This window comes from Thermobia domestica, chromosome 3, assembly GCF_964235325.1.
Source record: "Thermobia domestica chromosome 3, izTheDome1.hap1.1, whole genome shotgun sequence".
Taxonomy (NCBI): domain Eukaryota; kingdom Metazoa; phylum Arthropoda; class Insecta; order Zygentoma; family Lepismatidae; genus Thermobia; species Thermobia domestica.
In genome coordinates, this window is record NC_137456.1 from 345,141,060 (window position 1) to 345,167,758 (window position 26,699).

The window sequence follows — 26,699 nt, forward strand, 5'->3', positions numbered from 1 at the left end:
TGGAAGAGCCCTTTTTCATTTTTTACAGCTCGTCATACAAGATAAACCCCATATTGGCGGTTCCCCACCACAGTATTTAGCCTTCAAGAGAACTGGATCATATTACTAACCACCGGCCCCATCGTATTAAGGGGCCGCGGTGGCTCAGTGGTGCCCTCATCGCTGGTCTAGTGGCTAGCACACCTTTGGTGTAAGGGGTCCCGGGTTCGATTCCCGGTGAGATAGCCTTTGTGATTTTATCTGTATTCGATGTTTCTGTGTTCGTGTCCCCGTCGTTCTAGGTGATTGGAAAAGCAAGTTAAAAGAGTAAAGCAAGTAAAATTAGTATTAAGTAGTTCAAGTAAGTTACTGAGACACGTTAAAAAAAGTGGTAGAGCGTTCACCTCTTGTGAATGGGGTCCTTGGTTCGATCCCAGCTCGGGCCAAGTGAACTTTGTAGTGGACAAACACCGTGTGCATGGGTTTTCTCCGGGTTATCTCGTTTCCTCCAACTTTCTTCATTCCACTATTTCATTCATTTCTTATCATCACCGTCTCCTTTAGCCTAGCCGGCATAAGCATAGGGCGTCAAGCTCAAAGATTTTTTCAACGTATTGAGAAGATCTCATTAGACCTTAATATTTCCAATGAGTTTTTTCTCTCAGCAATTTACTCTTGAGACACGCGACATGCAAGAGCTGTGAAGAAATAATTGTTAAAATGTTTGGAGTGTTTGTCCTTATTTGACACTTCCCACAACACAATAGAGAAGTTATTAACTCTGGTGTCTCTAATAAGCAACAAATAAAAAACAATGCAATCTGTTAGGTCTTTGTTTCAAGTGTGCGGAGGATCCAATTTGCACTTCGCTCAAATGAATCTCCTTTGTAGTTTTTTATTTCTTCATTCGAATCGAATTCCTCTGTTTATACAGTTTGTCGCTTTGCTAAAGATCTTCCAATTAACACAGACTAAAGAAATACAATTTACATTCGACAATTAAATTACAAACTCAAACCATAAGATCATTAAACCCTTGAAAAGAATATGAGTTCTGCATTAAATTGCGTAGGAAATTCCACAGTTTCACAAGCCACTGTCTCCTTAAGTAGGCAGAGTTCGTCCTTTTTGTCTTTTGTGGGGGAGGGGAAGAGATAAAGTGAAGATACGATCCTATCTTTTCTCCTGACCAACTCTGTGCTAGTTTAAGAGTCTTCATCCTGGCGAAATTAAAGTACCGCTAATTTTACAGTAATTATATGATATCTTCAAATAGATAAAAGATAATTGAAATATGGAGCAAGAGCGCCCTAGACAATATTATTTTGCGTGAGGTACCGTTACTACAAGTCAACTAGTGGTTTTCCGTTTTCAGCTGTTTAGAAACGCGAAAATAAATGCCGATTTTCAAAATGGCTCGAAATCGAAAGCAGATAAGTGAGTCATGATAACGGTTTCTCATGTAAAATAATATTGTGTAGGGCGCTCTTGTTCCACATTTCGATTTATCTTTTACCTATTTGAAGATATCACATAATTACTGTAAAATTAGCGGTATTTTAATTTCGCCGGGATGAAGACTCATAAGAAGCACAAGCTTGGCAGAATTAGGATTAGGAATTAGATTTCTAGGCTTTCGGCAGCTCACGATCATGTTATCATGGATGACGTCCCTCGCAGATCACACTACCCAGGAAATTGGGAAGAAGCACCCTACCATTATGTTAATCTAGGTTGCAATACTGCAAGAATCTTGTAGCTGTCATTAAAAAATCTCTCAACTCTACAATATTTCTCCATTTAAACGTAGTCTTGAAAGGGACATGCAACAATTTTTTCATCATTGTCACCCTACAAGAAAGAAAAAAAAAACTTGCAACCCGATCTTTCTATTTAGTGTTTAAATGTTACAACTTCCTGAAAGCAAGAAAGGCATCTCCATCCATGCATGCACTGCACTCTAGTGGACAAACAGTGAACCTCCTCATTAAAAACTTGTATTTTCGCGCACTTCCCCTCCCTGTCCAAAAGAATCAGTTGTTTTGAAAGCGGCGAAACTGGTTTTTCCTTTATGTCAGCGGGAGGGCGATAGCAGGTAGCAAGCAAGACGTCCCAGAAAGTTACACATGGTTCAACTCCTTGCAAGATGAAAAAAAAAAATGTGTGTCCTTTTCACGACTATGTTTAAGATGGTGAAATATGGTAGGGTTTCAAGATTTTTTATTTTTTTATTTTTTTCATAGCAGCGTGACAAGGCCCTTTTAGAAGAAGTCAAACTATGTGAAACTTTCTGGGTTGTTTTGCTTGCTACCTGATATCGCCCTCCCGCTGACATAAAGAAAAAAACAGTTCTACCGCTTCCGAAACAATGGAATCTTTTGGAGAGGGGAATCGCGCCAAAATACACATTTTTAATGAGGAGGTTCACTATTTGTCCACTAGAGTGCAGTGCTGCACGGATGGAGATATCTTTCTTGCTTTCAGAAAACTGTACTGTGTAAACAGTTAATAGAAAGATGGGGTTGCCAGATTTTTTAATGGCAGCTACAAGATTCTTGCAGCGTAGCAACTTTGCTTTAGGTATCTCAGCATTTCTATGATGTAGAGACCTGCATGGGCCGGGCTTGGGCGGGCCGACCCTGTTATTTCTTTGGGCCGGGCCGGGCTTGGGCGGGCCGACACTGTTATTTCTTTGGGCCGGGCCGGGCTTGGGCTGGCCGACACTGATTTCTCTTCAGGTCGGGCCGGGCTGGGGCCGATCAATTGCAATTCTTTAATAATTATTGACTTTCGTTAAACGATAATTGGAATAAACCCAAACGTTTAAGAAGTGTGTCCGTGAAAAATGTTACAAAGAATGCAATAGCTATTTACAGTTTGTGCTGCTTAGCGGCTCGACTTTCACTATAGAGGATTGCGGTAAATTGAGCTCTGACCTTGACCTTCACTGAACTCAAAATATAAAAATAAGGGGTGGGAATGTTTTGCCTGTCGCTAAACAATATTGCCATATTCACTTTATGCTAAAAATAAATTCAGTTAGATTTTTGATACAGGGAATGGAGTTTTTGTTCTCTCGATGACAGGCAAAGTTCTAGGAGGCAATGGTACCATTCGGAAGGCAAGCGTCAGGTTGTGAACCAGAGTTTAGAAAATATTTCTGAGGGTTAGGTCAAATTTGGTACTAAATTTTGAGAAAGATTCGGACTTGAGCTAATTTTTTAAAAAACTTATCGGGCCGGGTTCGGGCCAAAAACTTTTAAAATTTATCGGGCCCGGGCCCGGGCCGGGCTTGGGCCAAGAATTTTGAAAAACTTATCGGGCCGGGCCGGGCTCGGGCCGAAAATCTCCAAAACTTTTCGGGCCCGGGCTGGGCCGGGCCTAGGTACGTTCGGGCTGAATTGGGCTCGGGCCGAAAAATTCGGTCTCTACTATGATGTGAATTAGGAAAACTTCACTCAAATTCGCTTATCTCAAACTGCTTTTACACTTTTTCGATCGAGAGTTCCTACCGGGAATACACAAGTTTGGTGTTTTTTAACCCATTAGAATTAGCAATGTTTTCTTGCAAACGTACACGTACAGATCACACACATGTTAGACCCTGGATTTTTTTTTCCGCAAGAAAATAAGCTTACATTTCTAGATAGTGAAATAATATTTTATATTTATTTAGTAGCTGAGTCTATCCACTTTCCTGAAAACAATGGTTAATTGGAATTTTAAATAGTATTCGTTCGTCTGAAGATTCTTAATTAGCTTTTGTCTTTTGTCAGTGCTACTCGCCTGAAAAGGATGTCAGATTCTGATAGAATAAGTGGTGTTATCGACACGTACATTTTATCGTCATGAAAATGTCCTGATAGCTTCGGTGATGTTTGTCAGATAATGTCAACAATTAAAGCTTCAATTGTTGCACGAGCTCGCTTTGCCCAAGTGCAGAGTTAGGGGGATGCACCATAATGTAAGCACGTGAATGAAATTAATATTTTGACGCTAGAAAACTCCGCCCTGTCATTACTTAGAGGACAGCAGATAACCAACATATACACGAAACTGTCGATTCAGGATGTTAAAAATATTAAAATGACTTGTATCTTCAAGTATATGCAGAAATATGCGAATATCCTGACAATATGTACTAGCTTTCTACATTTATGATGATTACAATGATATGAAATAAAAACAAGTATAGGAATGGCGAAAGAAGCCCTTACGAGGGAAAAAACTATCTTGTGGGGTCTTGAATAAAATGTTGGAAAAAAGACTCATAAAATGCTTCGTGTGGCGTATTGTACTGTATGAAACAAAAACATGGACATTACGCAAAAATTATGGAAAATGACTGGAAGCTTTCGAAATGTGGGTGTGGAGAAGAATGGAGCGAATTACCTAGGTCGAGCGGAAAACAAATGAGAGAGTCTTAGAAATGGTGGGCAAAAAGGAACAATTTTAAATATTACTAAGAACATAAAGAGAAACTGATTGAACATTAGCTAAGAAGAAACTGTATCATGAGGGACAGGGTATGGTGGCAGGAAAGAGACGGAGGGGCGAAGAAGACTACAATTAATGGACAATATCAAAACAGAAAAATCGTACGTGAAGACGAAGAGGTAGCGGATGATCGTAGGGCATGGAAGCTTCACAGCTGTAGCAAGTGACCTGCCAATAATGGTAGAATACCTATGATTAAGATGGTGATACATGCATATGCGTTTTTTTAAAACCGTGCTCTCATTATGGTTATTCAGTGTTACTAAGGGGGAATGTAAAACGACGTAACGTTCTTCAATTGAAAAATTATGTCCATTACAGATGGAAGCAGTTGAAAGAAGCAATCCATTTCTGTCGTTTTCTGTTGCTTAAAAGATATTTTCATTCTAGACAGGCGTTGATCTTGACGGGCGTCGGATGAAATCCCGCTCTTCAGCGTTGTGAGATGCTTACAAACAGCAGGAGAAAACAACCTGTCAGATAGTATCTTAACTCTTCCAAGTTCTGGAAGAGAACTGGAAACTTAGAAAGAAGTGTTTCCAGGCATCTGCTTCCGTCAAGAGCGAAGGATTCAGACAGGAGATTACATTGTCAGCAGTTTCCTTCGCTGGAATAAATACAGGAAAATCAAGACTTCTTGGAAGAAATGGTTGTATTGCGATTTCAGTAACAATGTCTAGAGTTCCGTCACTTCTTGTTTAACGTTACAATGTCATTGGATGATAAAATGACGTTTGTGACACATTAGGAAATGAAAGACCCTTTTACGTTGCACGATTATGGCCCCCAAGCTAAAGAGAATGAATGATTACGGAAGAATTGCTCGCATGAGATGAAAGGAAACGCAAGAATCCGGAGAAAATTCAAGAACGAGGTATTTTTCATCTCAAACTCATATGGCTTGGAAAGAAACTAGGCATCCGTCACACTACAGGTGAGCGTTATAATACTTAGTGATCATATCGTCCCTAAAATATTGGGAACCAAGTTTAATCTTCGCACTATTTAGGTATTTTATGTAACGCGGACTACCAAGAGGGGGGTCATTTTGTACCCATCTGTTAAGCAGTGGTGCCCACCCCCCTCATGTCCATGACGCACCCCCCCCCCCAATTGTCTACCCGTAGGTGTTCTTCCATGAAAAAAAATCTTCTTTTCGATTAATTTTTACACTCCCTCAAACATATTTATACAGATTTTTACCTCCCCAATATTTCAATGACGCACTTTGCGTCATAGTCCCCCCTTGTATGCACCCCTGTGTTAAGATTAAATATATCTCGCAATAAAAACAAATTAGAAACTCTCACAAAAATCTACAGTCACTAAAGAGAACAGTGTACGAGATGAAACTAACAGTTATTTTATAGTGCCATCTAGAAGTGATACTTCTAAATGTCAGTCACATCTCCTACCAACGAGGGAGGGGTACTTGGTGCCCGCCAACTTAAAATAGCAAATTTATGAGACAGACTAACGTTCAATTTGCACCACCGTAAGGTATATACATTATTTAAATAATATATTTATTTGAGCAATAATATAACTTTCTTTTACAATTTTAAAGAAACGATAAGAAAAATAATTACAATTTACGAAAACATACTGTGATGGTCACAAAGTATCCGCCTCCCCGTTGGTAGTGCGAGGGTTAAAAATGATATTGCTTAAGGTGATGCATGATCAGTAGATGGCGCGAAACGAACTAGGAACCTTTCATACGCGAGGCAATGGTTTACAACTTAAGCATCATGTCCCACCTGAAATTTTGGGAATTGAGAGTAAAAAGTTGTATTGTTTCTTTAGGGGGAATATGTTAAGAGGTGCGCCATGAATCACGGAGGGATGGGAATCTGTGACTATCATGCACGTAGTACATATATGACGTCTCCTGAGCGTTTAAGAGCTCCAACCTTGAGACATCGCAATGCCCATAAGAGTCCTATTTTTACAAATGGACGTTCTATGAATATCCTGCGGAAATGCAGATGTACGCTTACATCTAGGAAAAATATTTTCTGCAGATTAACGAAATATTATCTTCTAACAAGACATCCCATTGAAGCTCAAAGAAAATTTAGTGGATATTGGGTTGATGTATAAGTTTTTGCGGTTCTTATATTTTCTATTTTATTTTTATTCTGCTGTTCTGTTAATTCAAATACAAATACAACATAGACATAACATTAACATATTCTACGAGTGTAACAATACATTGCATACATTTTACTCTCACTCACATTAATTCACAATCACTCAATGATGTATTTACCTCCATTATCTATGACCTTCTGCCAACGTTCAGGTAGCAGTTCAATGCCTCGCCTGTAGAACTGTTTTGGTTTTGACTGGAAGAAATCTGTTAGCCATTGGTTAAGAGAAGCTTTCCTGTGCTGTTCTTTCAGCAATTGCTTCATTCTCGTACATTGTACAAATTGTTCTCGCAGCTTCTGCTGCACTGGATCCTCGGTTACACTCGTAGAGTGAAATGTGACGGAAATGATTACTTTTCTCAACTTGACATTCCATATTAGTTTGTCTGAAATATATACAATAATACGTTCACAATCAAGAAAACCCGTGTTTCACAACACACAAACTCCAAACTACGGTAAAACAACGGAATAACGATAAACAATCGCTTCACGCCGCATTGTTGCCAACCCAAAAGAAAACCGCACGAACTTAGCATCGAGCGAATAATAAATAGCAAAACTCTTAGTTAATAATAAATAACTAAACGTTTAGTCACTAAAAAATAGCAAAACTCGTAATCAATAATAAATAACAACACTCCTAGTCAATAAATAAATAAATAAATAAATAAATAAATAAATAAATAAATAAATAAATAAATAACAAAACTCCTAGTCAATAAATAAATAAATAAATAAATAACAAAACTCCTAGTCTGCGCGTTAGGAATGCGCACGAGACGAGTCGAGACAGGATTTTGCTGACAACATTCGAGTCGAGACATGGCTCTTCCAATAGAGAAATATACATTTTTCGAGTCGAGACATTACTTTTACAGCACATTTTCGAGACGAGACAGCCACAAATCTTGTCTCGTGCGCATCCCTACTGCGCGTCACTAATCCTAATAATAAATGGTTGCGCTAATACGTATCGCAGCCTACGCTATAACTTGTCTTTTTAACTTAGTCCAGGGGGCACGGTAGCTCAGTGGTAAGTCCTCTGTGATAAGTTACGTGTGCCTGAGGTCCTTGGTTCGATCCCGTGTCCGTGGGTTTTCTCGAGCATAAAACATGATGTCCACTACAAACTTACTTAGGCGGGGATCGAACCAGAGATCCCAAGCACAGAGATAAGCACTCTACGATTAAGAAAACGTGTCCCCTATGTTGTAATTATAAGGGCAGATAATTTATGGATTAGTTGTATGTATCCCTCAGAAAACTGGAGATTTTCTACTCATCTGTCACTGTTCATTTTAAGAAACGCTTCTGCTATTGTAGAGGACTTAGCTTAATAGCTAGTTCATAGCTAACTCACCCGATAAGGTAAAAGGAAAGAAAAGAAAGAAAGACGGGTCATTACTTGCCTTTGTATTCTCAGGATGTAAGTTTGTTGTGGCCAAACCAGGGTACCCTCTGCTCCAGATTAATTAGTCACATGTGATTAACTTAGTCAACTATTACGTGCTAATCAGAGATTCTAAATATAATTCTGATAAGTGAGAAGCTTGCGTTGGTCAAACCCTTAGTATGACGCTAATCATACGTCAAAATTACTCTGCATAAGACCCTGTATGTTGTCCTTTTTTCCTCTTAATATTATTGTTATAATTTTTGTAAAATATAAGTTATCCACCTGTACTAAACATGTTTTTTGTATCCGAAAAATGACGCAGATGCATAGGTTTCTTTGCAACACTGACAGTCATCTTCTATTATTCTAAACTGAAGAAAAATCACTGAAAAAAATTTATGGATTAGTTGTATGTATCCCTCAGAAAACTGGAGATTTTCTACTCATCTGTCACTGTTCACTTTAAGAAACGCTTCTGCTATTGTAGAGGACTTAGCTTAATAGCTAGTTCATAGCTAACTCACCCGATAAGGTAAAAGGAAAGAAAAGAAAGAAAGACGGGTCATTACTTGCCTTTGTATTCTCAGAATGTAAGTTTGTTGTGGCCAAACCAGGGTACCCTCTGCTCCAGATTAATTAGTCACATGTGATTAACTTAGTCAACTATTACGTGCTAATCAGAGATTCTAAATATAATTCTGATAAGTGAGAAGCTTGCGTTGGTCAAACCCTTAGTATGACGCTAATCATACATCAAAATTACTCTGCATAAGACCCTGTATGTTGTCCTTTTTTCCTCTTAATATTATTATTATGATTTTTATTAATATATAAGTTATCCACCTGTACTAAACATGTTTTTTGTATCCGAAAAATGACACAGATGCATAGGTTTCTTTGCAACACTGACAGTCATCTTCTATTATTCTAAACTGAAGAAAAATCACTGAAAAACTCATCATATGCTCATTGGGACATTTTTGATGCCTTCTACCACAGATACAATACCATATTAAATTAATCACCCATAACAAAAAAAAAAAAAAACTTAGTAACAATCTGAAACATTGTTATGCAATTTCTTCACAACGAACCATAAAATTTTTAAACATAGATAATAAACATTAAAAGATCAAATGTTTCAAAAATACTCCGTATTACTTTTTTCTTTCTTTTTATATTATATAAAACATAATGAATTGAGTCACAGCGCTTCTAAGATGAAGAGGTGAGAGAGATTTTTATTGCTTTCAACGTCCTCATCATAAATTCAATTAACAGAATATATTACCACAGCTAACGAGATATTCATCATAAACTGTTTTATTAAGTACAGAGATAGCTAATAGGATAGGTGAATGTTATCTGAAAGAGAAAGCAGGCTACAGATAATTATCTAGAAACGAAGTTTAAGAGAGTATATAAGATTACATTTCCACATTATTTTTTGCAACATACAATAAAAATTATTATATATACACACACTTCAAAGTTAATGCTGTAGATGCGAACTTGTGGATGTGCAATCCTGATCCGTAGTTGTTCTGATCCTTTCCAAAGAATGATTGGTACGGGTCTACACATTATATCAGTTGAACCAAGGAGTTGGGGTGGCTCAGTGGTAGAACGTTCACCTCTGGTGCTTGTGGTTCCGAGTTCGATCCCAGCCCCCACCAAGTGAACTTCGTGGTGGAAAACACCGTGTGTGTGTGGGTTTTCTCGGTGTTCTCCCGTTTCCTCCCCCTTTCTTTATTCCACCATTTCATTCATTTCTCATAATCACCGTCTCCTTTGCCTAGCCAGCATAACCGAGGGACGTAAAACTCAAATTTCATTTCATTTCATTTCAGTAACACACAAAAAGGTGAAAAAGTGAACGACTGGACCGGAACACGAACACGGTATGCTGGAGATCTCGGGATCGTGTCCCGGCCGTCTTTCACTTTTTCACCTTTCTGTGTGTTATTCAATGACAGAGTTTTTGCAAATACTTTCGTAACTTTTCAAGTTCTTTCTCTTAACTGAAAAAAAATTGAAACATTTTCCCTAATTTTCTTTTAAACCTCTCCTATAACTGATAGTACCTTTGCAATTTTATTCCTTGCGTATTAGCAAGATCTTTCCCTTACGGCCATGTGCATCAACAAAGTTCAACATATTTGAAGGACGTTCAAAGTTTATTCTCAGTAAAAGTGTTAATGAACTAGGTTTAACCTTGAACAGAATAATTTTTGGGGTTTAAATTCCTTGATCTTCGTTAGTCTATAGCATTGGTTTTCAACCGATGTGTCGCGACACACTGGTGTGTCGCAAAATTTTAGAATTTAAAAATTGCGAAGAATTTAATAAAAATTAGTTAAAATAGAGGCAGACTATACCAGTTAACACCTCTAGCGGTAACAATAATACTCAGTGCTACATAGTCATTATAAAAATTAATTGGTTTTACTATAATAATAATAATAATAATAATAATAATAATAATAATAATAATTATTATTATTATTATTATTATTATTATTATTATTATTATTATTATTATTATTATTATTATTATTATTATTATTATTATTTATAATAAAAATATCAAAGAAGTGTGTCGCGATGTCCTTGAATGTTCAGTAAAGTGTCGCCAGTCAAAAAAGGTTGAGAACCACTGAACCAAATGTACTAAACTTAGATCTTCAATAGTGCAACAAAACTCCTTGAACTACATCGAAGTTAGAAAATTCAATTTTTGAACTCGTTTACATGAACACCCATTTGAACTTTGTTGGTGTACACGGCCATTAGTTACTCAATTATAGTCGATTATTTACTTGTTATTCCAAGTTCTTATCCTAAATCAAAGTATTTTTTTCTAAATTAATAGAATTTCTCAAAACTTATCCCAAACTTTTCCAATTCTTTCCAAGTGATAGCACTTTTCGAAAACTTTACAAGATCTTATCCTACCAACATGAATTCAGCGCTCGTTTTCCAAACTTTCCAGATCTTTCTATTAGCGATAAAACTTTGGCAAACTCTTTCCTAATTTTCCAATTTCTTTTCCTTTTCAAGACCTTTCTAAATTGATCGCACTTTTCCATTTTTTACTGATTCCTTAGTAATACAATTTTAGCACATTTTCTTAACTTTCCTAAGTTCTTCTACTAACTTAAATACTTTTCTCTAGACGACTGAACCTTTCAAATTTTGGTTTCTCCAGCTGATAGCAGGTTTCCAAAATGTTTGCAAGTTCTTTTCCGTAATAATTAAACTCCCACACATCTTTTCCTAACTTTCTTGGTTCTTTCTTTTGGTGATAGAACTTGCACAAACTTTTCTCTAACTTTCTCAATGTATTCCTTAGCTAACTTTTGACTGAAATTTCAATGCCCTCCCATAACTGAAAGCACTTTACCAAAGTTTCCTCTAAATTTTCAAGTACGTTATACAATGATAGCACTTTTTCAATTTTTTGCTGACTTTTCGGAAGGTATTGTCGTTAGCGGCAGAAATTCCACCATCTGTTTTCTAAATTTGCCCTAAGTGACAGAACTTATCAAGAAAGTTCTTTTCAACTGATAGCATTTTTCCAAAATTTTTCAAGTTCTTTCCCGCACTAATTGAACTCCCAACACACTTTTTCCAAACTTTCCCGATTCTTTATTTTAGTGATAGAACTTTCAGAACTATTTTCCAACTTTCCAAAATCATTTCCAACTTTTGCTAAATTTTGAAAATCCTTGTGACTGATAGCACTTTTACAAAGCTTTCCCTAAATTATGATAGTATTTTCTCAATTTCTCCATGACTTTTTGCCAAATCTTTCCCTTAGTGACAGAATTTCCGCAAGTATTTTCCTTACCTTCCAATATATTTCTCTCCCTTACTAATATAATTTTCGCAGACACTTTTTCTAGATTTCTAAATTATTTCCCTAACTGATAAAACATTCCCAATGTTTTCCCTCAATTTTCGTATTCCTAGAACTGAAGACACTTTTCCAATTTTTCCTTTACTTTTTGCCCGATATTTACCTTAGTGACCCAACAAGTTCGTATCCACGGTGGGAGGGAGGGAAGGCTCCGCTAAAATGTTCACGGTAGGCTTGCAAATGAACTATAATAAGGTGATATATACATCAACAATCAGCTCATCCGCCATTATATAGTACAAGGACAATATTTTAAAGAATTTCTTTCGCAGGGCATTATTAATTTGTGATCGTCCAAAGGATGTTAGTGACGAAATACAGTTTTTAAACAAAATAGGTTTAAAAAAAGTTATGTACGTTACAAAAATGGTTTAATCAAATACGTAGATCGGTACAAGACCCAAAAACAGTTACTTCCAAAGAAGCAAAAACTTGGATAGAAATTCCTTATTTTCCACAATTATCCATAAAAATTCAACGTATTCTTTCAAAGTATAACATATCTGCTTCAAGTATCCCCCCCAAAAGTCTACAGAAACATCTTACCGGATTTAAAAGTTATTTTGTTGATCCACTAAATAAGTCGGTCATTTACCGTGTTCAATGAGAATATGACTCTTCATATGTATGCCAAACGAAACGCAATAGTAACACTCGAAGTAAGAAACGTATTAGACAATCAAAAAAGTCACAAGAAGAGGGCATGTCGGGATTGGCGCTTAATTTAAAACAGCATGCAAATAATATAAAACAGGTTAATGTAATAGGGTCAGGAAAAAAAAACGGGAGATTGAAGAGTCATTCTTTACTTATAAATATAAATTTGCTTTGAATCTGGATACTGGCAACATTGATAGAACTTGGTTACCTACCTTTGATGTATATTATAAATCTGGCAATAGTGACCATACATATACACCGCGCTATTTCCGATTCATCACTCGTTTGCACTTCACTCTGCTCGTCAGAATCTACTCTTTACGTTGCATTTATTCATTTAATGGTATGTATTCCTTGTTTTACACTTTTTATCTTCCATACGTTTTAATCCTTTTCACCTTTCCACTGAGGACGGAACCACTTTGAGTTCCGAAATGTTTGAAGAATATTTAGGCTTTCCAAAGGAGGATTTATTGGTAAGTAACCAATTTTTTGTTAATATAATATGGTTGGATCGGGCCCCATAACTTCTACCGCCCCCCTAAATTTTGGGGCTAGCTACGGGCCTGTGTCCTAAACTTTTTTTCGAACTTTGCAAAGTTTTTCGTTAACTGATAAATAAGACTTTTCCAAAAATTTTAATCAATTTTCGAATCTTTTTGAAAATCCTCTGCCGTTTCATTTTTTTCCTCTTCAGTTCCCTACACGTGGATTATATTATATAATATTCAAATCACGCTTTACGTCACATGGAAAGGGCATACGCCTATGGACCAGTGAACTATTATTGTTGGTCCCTTTATAATCACCATGAGTTGACTTAGATGGGAGAATGAAGCGGATAGATTGTCTTCCAAAAGTTGCTGTGTGCATTCTTTCTCCTCCCAATCATTTCTGAAGATTATAAATTCTCTCCACTCAACAGGTGGGTCCCGTGAAACAACAGGTGTCGAAGGTCGAAGGAGAGGTTGACATCCGCGTGATGAATGAGGGAACAACCATTGTTCTGATTTTCTTGGTGGGGCTATCACAATTACCACGCGACACCAACAGAATAAATTAAACAAACCAGCATTTTTTTTACTATTGTATTAATATTATTATTTCTTTCGTTTAGTTGCTTGTCTTTTGATCCAACCTTTTTATTTGTATTTGTATTCAAAGTTTCCGAAAAAAATATTGAAAGAAAAAGAAGCATTTGAACACGTAATCCCAAGCAACAATTATAAAAGCTGACAAAATGCAACAGATGATCGCTGGGTTATAATTGGAAATAAAAACTGTTTTAAACTTTAGAAACTAAATACTTGGGAAACACGCAATAAAAGCTTCTACTGGTTAACTTACCATCAGCGAGATCAACTAGCACAGTGGCGTAGCCAGAAGAACGCCAAGACCCGATAAAAGTGGACCTTCACGTTTACGAGTATATTATTGTAATATTTATTGAAAAGAGAGGAAGTTCGGGTATTATGGAATAGTCGGATAATATGGAATACCTCATTGTCTCGCCTGTGATGTGTTGCTTCCAAGCGGAGAGGAAAGAAACTATTACGTCACGTCCCCATGATGCTCTTCAGTCAGTCTCCTTGTGACTGTGACATTCGTTATGTTGGTAGACGTGAAAATCTGATTTCTTATTCCTGAAAACTTTTACAGGTAAGTGTTTTACAACCTGTATTTTCCTATTGAAATGTAATAAAACAACAATTCTTTGTTTACTATGACGTTGGATATACAGAGTGGTAGTTTGATAAGCGCCATTATCCTATACGCCTTCGAATGCGTTTAACAGCTCTTTCGTTTCCAAGGTGGCGTGGAGGGCAATCCCGCAAGAAAAGCATGATATTCCGTATTTCGATTACAAAAATATCTGTCGGTATTGGGCAATTAAACATACATTTACGATGATAACAATGCTAAGTGTATTTTTTGTTACAGCAAATTTTCTGATGGTACAAGGGGTGAGCTTGGGTCCAGCGTTCATCATGTTTAATGTGAGCTCACAATGACTGTGACGTCCTAAAGCAGACTATTATATTTGTGACTTTTGCAAGTAATCACACTCAGTTATGGCTTGGCATTAAGAATTTTTATATATTGTCACTGTATTCATTGTATGTTCAACAGAAAACTCATTTCTTTTCTATATAGAAATTTGTATTCCATACTACCCGACTATTTCATATTACTCTCCAGAGTGGTTTCTTTACAAATTACAAATTTTGCCCACCCCTGTAACGAAACTTCTTTATCAAGATACGCATAAATAAAGCCAAATATGTAAGAGGCCTATACTTGTTTCAATGTCCAATTATTAACTGAGTTAGAAGCGAAACAAAAATGGTATTCCATAATACCCGAACTTCCTCTCTCTCTCTCTCTCTCTCTCTCTATATATATATATATGTATGTATGTATGTATGTATGTATGTCGGAACTCATGGGCAATTGCCCCTTGGAGTCCCAAATAACGCTCCTGGTTCGAACCGTCCCATATTGTATTAGAGTAAAAACATAAATTTCGGCAATAAAAACAATTATTCTATTCCGTTTAGTGATTTTTTTAATGTTTGAACATTCACACATTTACGGACGAAAATTGAAAAAGAATTTCTTTTATTGGATGAAAAGATTTAATATAATTCGAAAAAAAAATTCTTGTAGGCCTTATATCTGGAGAACAACATATAGCGTAGCCAAACCCAAACTATCACTTAACTCAGTATGATGTGCTTATTCCATTAAAAAAAAAAAAAAACTCAATTTAGGGCCCGTTCAAAAATTTTGTAGCCCCTGATCCAAAAAACTAATTATTGGCCAAGATCGCACTCTTTTGATCCATTTTTAGTTTCCCTAAAATTCTTGTTTGTAAAAGCAAAAATTATCATTCTTAGCAACTTCATTAAAAAAAAAAAAGAACGTAAATTGGTGAGAATTGAAATCTCGTAGATCATATTTAAAGTAAAAGTTCACTATAATCTATACAAAAACACTGACACAAAGATGTGCATAAAATAAATTTATTTTTAAAACTTTTCTATTTTGTTCAAATTTTGTATGTTGGGCTGAGGAGAGACAAAACATTAAATCTGGTCCTGTGCATTCCAAAGAACGTGAGGTTTTAACCTCACCAATATTTTTGGAGGTTTAACCAAAAAAAAAAAAAAAATCTGTTAACATCAGTAACACTTTTAACCTCAACAATACTTTTAATCTCAAAATATTTTACCTTTTAACATTTTTTTTTTTTTTTTTTACCTTAGCACATATTTCGATCTATAGGATATCGATAGCCACAATTGAAATCGTTACTCATAAAGATGTTACCCAGCGGATTAACTCCATTAATTAACTCGACCGAGGTACTCGCTCTGTCTATGGTTAAAAAGAAAAACGAAATTCAAAAATTCGCTGTCGTTCAATAGTTAAAACCAAACCACTTGGCTTAACAGCCCGATTTGTGGATCAGAGCCGCTCCACGCCATCTATTAGCGACTGGTAGAACTACGTTCAACCTAACGACGAACGCGTAGTCAACAAGTTACCTATCGGTAACCGGAGTATAAGGAGCTTTATAGACCTAGTGATCGTCACGTCTTTTATTCACTCCCCAGTGGACATCGAAAATTGGGAAAGCGCCGGCCGGGAATCGAATTCGAGACCACGCGGACATGGGTCCAACGATCTGACCACTAGACTACAGTCCTCCCTGGATCGGTGTCCCCTCTCGTTGAATATCTGAAAAATGGAGTCTTTCAGTTTAACGTCCTACGAATATGCCCTTTAGGCTAAGGGAGACGACATCAATAATTACCGTGTGGAATAACGGAAGGACGGAGGAATTAATATCACAACCTTATAAGGCCCACTAGTGTGGTCCTAACAGAATTGTCGATGTTGGCCGCAATTGTATGAAAAAATCACACATGTTCATGCTTTCATGTGCTGAAGAGATTAGGATGAGGACGTCCATGAGAGTAAAAGTGGTCATCTTTGGCGTAAACTGTGAAAGTGGCTCCAGTGGAAAGAGTATGACTTTCTTAGTAGTGATGTCAACCGGCTCGGCTTGGTTCAACTGAGCCAACAGCTCGAACCGGTTCGGTTGGGGTGAGCCATCATCTCGGCTCGGTTCGGCCCAACTGAGCCAAGGGCTCGAACCGGTTCGATAGGGTGAGCTGTTGTCTTGGCTCAGTTTTTGGTTCGGCTCAGAGGTGACTGAGCATTGAGCCGAGCCACTCGAGAGGTTGACAACACTATTTCTTACTAATTCAAACCATCCTAAAATTGAAGTTGGATTGTTTCGAAGACAAACTCTTCAACTGTTACGATGCATAACTTATTATTATTATTATTATTATTATTATTATTATTATTATTATTATTATTATTATTATTATTATTATTATTATTATTATTATTATTATTACTGCAGGGGCCTACTATTCTTCTGCCCCGGGTCACAATTACCTACGATGCAAAAAAAAAAAAAAAAAAAATCTGCACTTGATCCTGCGTTGCATTTGCGGCTGCATACGAAAGCATCACCGCCGGTGAATCACGGCTTTCCTTCTTTTCTCATTCCCTACTAAAGAGTCCTACATCCTCAGGGATCAATTTCAATTCCGCCAGATGACTCACTGCCTCTGCACCTGCCCTTCCATTACATAAAAGCGAGAAATTCTCAGACCTCTCTCCCCCTTTACCCAATATTAATCCTAATTTCACGTCGTGGCACATAAAGCGAAATACTTGTTTTCCCAGTCGTAAAATGAACAATGGCCAAATTTGTACAAAACTTTCCAAATAAAGATATACTTTTCTTTTGCCGACACTTTTTAAGTAGATTAAAAAAAAAGGATGAATCACACAAAGGAGGGTCTTCTATTAAAAACTATTATATATCATATCACTCATATACAGATGTAAAGTTAGTTCCATTCTACTTTTTAAGTTTTTTTTTTCTTTCTCTTTTTCTTTTCATTTATGTTCCTGAAACACTAACCCATACTAACGAGTGAACATCTTATATTGAGAGAAGCATTTCTCAATCAAACAGTTCACAACCGATAGAAAGGTGGGGGAAAAAAGTTAGAAATCCAAATTTTGGAAATGAAATCTTTGAGTTTTACGTCCCACGATTCTGCTGGTTAGGCTAAAGGAGACGGTGATGATGAGAAATGAATGAAATGATGGAATGAAGAAAGTGGGAGGAAACGGGAGAATCCCTGGAAAACCCACGCACACGGTATTTGTCCACCACAAAGTTCACTTGGCGGGAGCGGGACCCCATGAACCAGAAGTGGACGCTCTACCACTGAGCCAGAGTGGTCCCTATCCAAATTTTGGGTCTAGGAAAATTCAGTGTACAGAAAACTCGGTGTCGGGAAAGATCGATGTAAGGTTTGTTCGGTGTAATACATATTGTACATTAGAGGGTCTATCTCTTACGATAATTTACGAAACTTCGGGTTTGTGAACACGAAAACGCCATAAAATGACTGTATAAAATGTTACTATGTATTTCAAAGAAACAAATTTATATTTTGCATTGGGTCCGATATCTCTTATATGTCTTTTGTGGGAGATTACTATAATTTGTTCTCATCATACAATCAATCTGACACTTTTTGTCACAAACTAAACAACGACAACTATAAGTTCAGAGAATAGCTATAGAGACAGAATTTATAGAAACAACTAAAAAGCACCTGCCATACAAAATAATAAGAAAATGAAATTTTTGAACTTTACGTCCCACGCATATGCCGGCCAGGTTAGGTGATGAGAAATGAATGAAATGGCGGAATGAGGAAGGTGGGAGGAAGCGGGAGAACCCGAGGGGGCCCGCGTACACGGTGTTTGTCCACCACAAGGTTCGCTTGGCGGGGGCTGGAATCGAGCCCGGTACCCCAAGCACCGGGGGTGAGCGCTCTACCACTGAGCCACCACGGTCCCCACCTGCCATACAGTGCACCATAGAACATATACAGGGAGTTTCAAAACTAGACCGACAACGTTTGGGAGATGATTCCTGAACCCAAGATAAGACGAAAAGTATAGACCAACTTATGTGCACAAATGCTTCCTTTCGGAGTTATAGGCTGCAGAAAACATGGTAATTCGTGAGTACTTCAGATTATATGCCCGTAGTCAAACTCCCTCTATAAAAATTGTTGCGTGAGTATCTTAGGATTCTGAAACATGTATTTTTGAACAGCGCACATACTAGTTCCTAAGTGACCCGACTACGGTAGGTCCCATAATATTGAAGCTATGGACCTTTAAACTTCATTTTTTCATGTTTTCGGTAGCCTATAACTCCGAAAGGAGCCATTTGTGCATCCAGGTTGGTCTATACTTTCTGTCTTATCTCGGTGTCAGGAATCACCTCCCAAACGTTGTCACTGTTATTTTCAAACACCCCGTATACATACGTAAATATAAAGTATGATGGTTTTATTAGATAATAGTTGTAGAAATACTTGACTTTTCTTCTAATCAGGTACTTCAGATAAACAAGTACTGCAACCCTATTGACTCCTTGTTGACTTCTCCAATCACATGTAAACACTTCAGTTGAGGGATTTTATTTTTACATCTTTAAGTAACATATTTTAAATAAACTGTGTCATATTTGAAGAATTTAAATGTAGATATTTATTTATAAAATAGAAAGAAAATTGAACTGTTTTCGAAAAATCTGCAATTTTCAATCTTACTCTCCTAATAACCTACATTTATTTTTTGGAAGAAGAAAACTCTAGAAGATACCTTCTAAAGTAGCATAAAAACTTAAGTTTCAAATTAAATGTCGATTGAAAGCGATGGTAGCTTCGTTAAATCACACGGAGGGAGATCTTAAAACTAATTTCTCGTCATGAAAGGGTCATGAAATATTAAAATCCATCGAAATCTCAAATACAAATTATTTCACGATCACGGTATTTTCTAATTCCTTATAGAAGACAGTAAAAATGCATTCTACACAAAGTTTAAACTTAAAACTAATACCTCCTTTATCCTCAAAATTTCTAATGGATCCTACGGTCTACTACAAATAATCTTTCTTTATACGTAGCACTCCCCACACCGAGTTTTCCGTACACCAAATTTTCCATGCACCGAATTTTCTTACACCGAGACTTCCTACAAATCTTTCTGCTTCTCCGAATTTTTACGTGCTCACACGCAAAAACACAGAAGATAGACAAGAAAGATGGATTAATAATTATATGAAGAGAACAAATAAAATATACATTTATAATAAATAAATAAATAAATAAATAAAACAAAACAAAATAAAAATGGTTGAAGTAATGAAAAGGGAACTTGCACAAACAGTATAGTAAGCAAACATTGTACCCACAGACACGTTCAATTGCATCATATGTAATGCAGTCTTGCCAACTAAGCACAAAGGAAAGTTGCATTAAACTGTACGTGATGCAAATCATAACATACAGAAAATCTATTTGCGATTACAAACTACCGGTAACTTATAAAATCCTGATTCACAGTGTTGCCTGCTTTCGAAGATATATGAATTACAAAAGTGCTAAATCTCGGATTTGGAAGTCTAAATAATTTGAACCTATAATAGCAACAGGTTCTGGCTCACTTTTTAAGATAAGGATGTATCCTAGATATTACCATTGGTTGCTGTGCGTCCACTCTTGCTTGGATCACAGGTGGAAGGTCCGGTCCTTTGGAGTTCCTAACTAAAGAAGGACGCTGAACTTACATCAATTCAATTCTTCAGAACAGTTTACGGTTAGTGTCAAGGGACATGTTTTGCCGATAGATGTCACTACGGTCTTCGTATCTCTCCCATGTATTTTTTTACCTTTCACGAAAATTTACAATTTCTTTTACAAATTTCAACGTAGAGACTTCAAATTTTTACAGAAGGAACTTCATAACCTATTAAAGGGAACAATCCGTGTCGATTTTTTATTTACAATTTTCTTCATTGTTGAAACAGTTCCATTGTTAAAGGTTTGGATATCCATTTCAACAATCAAACCATTTCAACAATGAACAAAATTGTAAATAAAAAATCAGCACGGATTGTTCCCTTTAATAGGTTATGAAGTTCCTTGTCTAAAAATTTGAAGTCTCTAGGTTGAAATTTGTAAGAGAAATTGTAAATTTTCGTGAAAGGTAAAAAAATACATGGAAGAGATACGAAGATTGCACTGCCATCTATCGACAAAACTTGTCCCTTTAAACCAATCTTAAAATCATAGTTTAGCTTCGGTCTGAATCATCTAAACAATACGAACAGTTCTTGTTAACAAGATAGTACATTCACAAACATAGGCGCCGACTTGAAGAAAATATTGGGGGGGGGGGAGACAATGAATAAATGTATCATTATATTCAGTTGGTCCACTGCTCCATTGCATCCGCTCCGCTGCGAAATTCACAATCTAAGTCAAATTCGCTTAAAGGTATTAAAACAAATTCAAGTTCAAAATTTGGGAACTTCACTGCAACTTTGCGCACCACATTGATCTTTACTTTTCATATCAGTGCTGCCAGAGTGTTGGTTGAAGCTTCAGTGCTCTATTAATTCTTCCTCAACCATTTTGAAAACGGCATTCCCTATCGAATAAGAAGGCTGTTCCTAATATTGAAATAAAGGCACGACGAAGTTTACGATAGAAATTACTGGTCCTCTTTGTTAATTCTTCCTGGACTGAATTATATTGGGGGGGGCGAGGACCTCGCCTTTAAATTGGGGGGCCAAAGTGTCTTGTCCCCCAAAGTTGGCGCCTATGTTCGCAGAAGCTTTTTGGTGGACGTGGAAAACTTGCTCTTCTAAGATAAATAAATAAAAACTAAGTTGTGTTAAAGTTACTATAATATAGGCGTTGACAATAATTCCAGCTTCAGGTATCCAGATATTCTTTCAAGGTTAATTTCCCATGTCTTGCAAATCTTGTATAAATGGAAACGTTCCTGTTTCAAAGGAAGGTCTTCGAGCAAGCTAAAACCAAGGACATTGGTATCCAGCAGTGTCCTCTCCCCAAAGTGCTTGGAAACAATCTCCCCAAGTTTCCCATTCTTTCCTTAAAAATGTAATAGAGTCCTCCTTGGAAACTGTAATAGAGAAAATTCGGGTTGGTTGTCAGAAAACCAAAATAGACTAAATTTTAGTCAATATTGGAACTTTTTGGCGTTCTTTAACTCTTGGAGTACCAAGATGGGGTCTATTTGACCCCAGGAGACATCTATTTTTATTGCATTAAAAATATATATATGTGCTGAAATGGTCTTCTAGGAATGCTTCTATAAGAGTCTCTTGAATAATTTTGTACACTTAGCAAGTATCGTAGAATCTAATTTGTCTTTTTATTTACAGAAATGGAAAATGGGGTCAAAATGACCCCATCTTGGCCAATCATCGAAGAAAAGAGTTTTCAGTCATATTCCGAGAGGAGAGGAGAAAAAAAATTTCTCATCCCGCCAAATGTAGATGGCGCTGAGGGCATGGCATTTTCGTGCGAGTTTTGGCGCCAACCTCATTTTATTAGTTTCTCTTATGTGGTACATTTTCCTCTTTACAATAAATGTTCATTGCTTGTATTGTAACAATAGAATATCTTTTGATCTCTTTGCTGGCCTTAGAGTCACAAAAACCTATGCGGTCAAATTGACCCCATCTTGGGCATTTAAGTAAAATTTATATCTTGGTACTCCAAGGGTTAAAGTATCTTTATGGAATAATTAAAAGTTCGATTATACAGTTTTCAATGAAAAGTTATCCCCGCAATCCACACCTGAGGACACTCCTCTATCCATAAATTTTTGAAGATAAAGAACCGGATGAGGGAGTTTGCACCAGAATCAACACTAAAATTTTGGTAATGATGTGAATCAAGACAATGGCTCTCTATAACGCAAAATTTAGGGACAGGAAATCCCTTCTTTTGACGGGATTAATTACAAACAATAAGCAGGAATGCTGATATGTTTTGTCTTTAAGAGTTCCTTCTAAAAATTAAAAAAAAAAATTGGTATCAATATTTCAGTGAGGAAGAAAAAAGAAAAAATCACATTACATCTGCAATAGTTACGATGAAATTGCTTCCAGAACTTTCGGCGGCGGAAAAAACTGCAATAATGCCTAGAAACTAGTGGACGACAGCAATCCGCAAAGCCAATCACAACTAACTGAAAAAAAAAAAATGAAATCTTTAAGTTTTACGTCTCACGGTTATGCCGATTAGGCTAAAGGAAACGGTGATGATGAGATATGAATGAAATGGTGGAATGAAGAAAGTGGAAGGAAATGGGAGAACCCCGAGAAATCCCACGAGCACGGTAACTGGAAAAAAGGGTTAGAATATTGTTGCCATATTTCAAACATGAAAATCCGGGACGTTACCAAATTACGAGAAATCTTTGAAATGCTTAAAATGAAAAGAAGTGTTACTAATACTAAATTACTTTCTTCCATTAGATAGAGTTGTTCAAGTATTACGTAATCACATTTTTTAGTCATTTATAAGACCTTCTTTTGCTAGTTAAGCAAATGTCTATAGGGTTGCCATATTTTAAAATGAAAATCCGGGACGCTACTAAATTACGAGAATCTTTGAAATGCTTAAAATGAAAAGAAGTGTTATATCTAATTTACTTTCTTCCATTAGATAGAGTTGTTCAAGTATTACGTAATTGCATTTTTAGTCATTTTAGTAGCCCTTGTCCTCCCTACTTAAGCAAATTTAATCAGATGATTTACGTCCTTCCCCGGTAAGCATATAAATAAATAAATAAATAAATAATTAAATAAATAATAAATAAATAAGTAAAGCTAGACTTCTTGCTGCGTCATCTCCCCATGCTGGTGCATGGTTAAATGCCTTACCTTCTCCCCAATTAGGTCCTCACATGTCTAATGAAACCTTTCGAATCGCAGTAGCCCTAAGACTAGGTTCAGCTGTTTGTGAGCCACATCGCTGTCCAGCTTGCGGGGATCAAGTTACCCAACGCGGCCTGCATGGCCTCTCATGCATGAAGAGCATAGGCAGAAACACCAGACATTCATCTGTTAATGACATCATTTTGCGAGCCCTCACGACGGCAGGAATTCCTTCGATTCGTGAACCGTCAGGCTGTTGTCGTTCCGATGGTAAACGACCTGATGGCATGACATTAATACCTTGGATGAGAGGCAAATCTCTAGTATGGGATTTTACATGTTCGGACACATTCGCCCATTCAAGCCTGCCGTTGACCGTTGTGAATGCTGGAGAAGTTGCTAGACGTAGAGAGGCAGAAAAGGAAAGGAAATACAATAATCTCCTCGATAAATTTATATTTGCTCCAATAGCTATCGAGACCAGTGGAGCATGGGGTTCTAGAAGCCTTGATTTTATCAGAGAGGTAGGCAGACGCATATCTATCGTTTCTGGAGATGTTCGTTCAGCATCCTTCTTATTCCAACGTATATCCATTGCGGTCCAACGTGGCAACGTTTCGTCAGTTCTTGGTACGTTGCCACCTGGAAAGGAACTGGAGGAGGTGTTTCTTCTCTAGTGCAACAGAAACAAGCGAACAATAGAATAATAAAAATAATATATCAACTGTTCAGAAAAATTTTACATATGTATTATATTGTTATCCATTGTTTCTAAATACTACATACTATACGCTATATCTCCGAAACTTATTTACATATTTTTACAACCATATATTGCTGTAAATTACTGTTTGATGCAAATGTATAATATTAACCATTTTTTAAATATTATTTTGAATTAATAATTTAGTTGTAAATGATAACAATGTAATGGCATAAATGATTTCAAAATAATGTTAATTAACAATGTATTTACATAACTAAATTAAGTAATAATGTGAAGCAAATAAATAATTTCTCAGGATCTGTTATATTTTGTGGCTTGTTGCGTAAAAAGAAGGAAAAAGAAATTTGCCGCAAATAATTAAAAAAATACGTTTTTCTCCACCTCATCAGTGTTGTATTGTATGGGGCGGAAACGTGGACATTACGTAAAAGTGATGAAAAACTATGGAAGCCTTCGAAATGTGGGTGTGGAGAAGAATGGAAAGAATTAGTTGGGTCGAGCGGAAAACGAATGAGAGAGTGCTAGAAATGGCGGGTGAGAAAAGAACACTTTTAGATATTATTAGGAAGAGGAAGAGAAACTGGTTGGGACATTGGCTAAGAAGAGATTGTATCATGAGGGACGTCCTAGAGGGTATGGTGGCGGGAAAGAGAGGCAGAGGGCGAAGAAGACTACAATTAATGGATGATTTAAAAACAGAAAGATCATACGTGAAGACGAAGAGGTTAGCGGAGGACCGTGGAGCATGGAAGCTTCTCAGCTGCTGCAAGTGACCTGCCAATAATGGAAGAATACCTATGATGATGACGACCACCTCATAAGCTTCTATTTTTTTTAATTCTCCAACATTTTCCCATTGTTGTTCAGTTTTACTAATTAAAACAATATATTTTTCTTCTTGAATGGTCAGTGGAAAATTACCGAAAATATTGGCCGGGGATTATTGATTAAAATATTTTAGAAGCAAGATGCTGATTGAAACAGAGTACTAAAGATAACAATAAGATTGAGTAGTAAAACTGTTTGTCCTTGGCCCAATGAAACGAATGCTTCGTTCAATGTCAAAATAGTCAAATTGTGAACTTAATTAAATCCATGTCTTATGTATTCAAGTTTTTTTTTTTCAACTTTTGAATTGCCATACTCAGAAATTGAAGAGAATAATTATCTACCTAATCCTGTGAAAAAAAAAGCAAACTGTAATATTCCCTTAATTTCTTGTTCAAGGACGCCGGGACGCAGATCTCGATTCCGGGACGAATGGCAACCCTAGGTTAAAAGAAAATGAAATGAAATCAAATCTTTAAGTTTAACGTCCCACGATTATGTCGGTTAGGCTAAAGGAGACGGTGATAATGAGTGAAATGGTGGAATGAATACAGTGGGAGGAAACGGGAGAACCCCGAGAAAAGCCACAAGTACGGTGTTTGTCCACCCACAAAGTTCACACAGCGCGAGCTGGGATCGAACCAGGAACCCCAAGCACCGGAGGTGAACTGAGCCACCGCGTCCCCTTGGTTAAAAGAAGATAAGCAGATTAAATCTATGATATATTCATTGTTTTTTAAAAAAATCCACAGGTCACTTATGTAATGGCCTCCCAAAAACAATAATAGACAAACATATGAACCGCTTGCATGCCAAGTAGTCTAACTCCAAAAAAATTTTTTAAATAGTAATGTTTTCATTTACTTTTATACACGAGTATATTTCTTTCTTTCTTTCTTGTTCTTCTTTTTCTAAAGTATAAGCAGTAAATTATAAAACCATAAACTACATACTTACGGTTTTGGTTGAAAACATAACAGAAATATGAATTGTTTATGAGATATTAAACTTCAAATTTTGCCTCTCCTGGGAAACTTCAATTTTGGAGTTAGGGCATTTGGCATCCAAGCGGTTCATATACATACTAACCAGATACATAGTTCGACTAGACCCAGTAGCGGCATACGCAAGAGCTTTCCGGGTTCTATCCTCCCTTGAGCAAGATAATATGCAAAAAGAAACATTGAACATACAAACACCTGAAATTATATTAACTTGGGAGCTTGAAGCCCCTTCACAAAATTCTGCATTCACCACAGCATGGACCCTTTAATCAAAGAAGTTAAATGTAAAAAAAAAAAAAAATACGTTGAGATAAAGAGAAGAGCAGACAGCAGAGACGCGGAAAGAGTGAAGTGCTAACCAATGTTTGGATTCAGCACCAGTCACTAAGGAAGAACGCAAGGACACAGTATGACAACACTGTTTGCCGTACGGTGAACAGACTCAGTTAGTTCACGTTTAGCTTAGAAGATGGCAGCACAAGATATACTTCTCTACTTTCGTTAGTATTTAACATTGCTACTAGGTGGCAGGAGAAGCTACATTTTTACCGCACTGGTCAGAGTCATCTGTTTTATCTTCACGTAACAAATTAAAAAATGAAAATCAGTATCAACTTCACCTTTAGAACTTACGGGAATGAAGTATGTGACTTTTTACATTTC

The 26,699-nt window shown here is 36.7% G+C and overlaps 1 protein-coding gene across 12 annotated transcripts in view; it reads right to left on the bottom strand.

Annotated features, from left to right (window-relative positions):
* The window catches only part of sick (sickie), a 1,461,343-nt gene that overhangs the window by 636,338 nt on the left and 798,306 nt on the right, over positions 1–26,699 (bottom strand). The gene's annotated exons all lie outside the window — the stretch shown is intronic.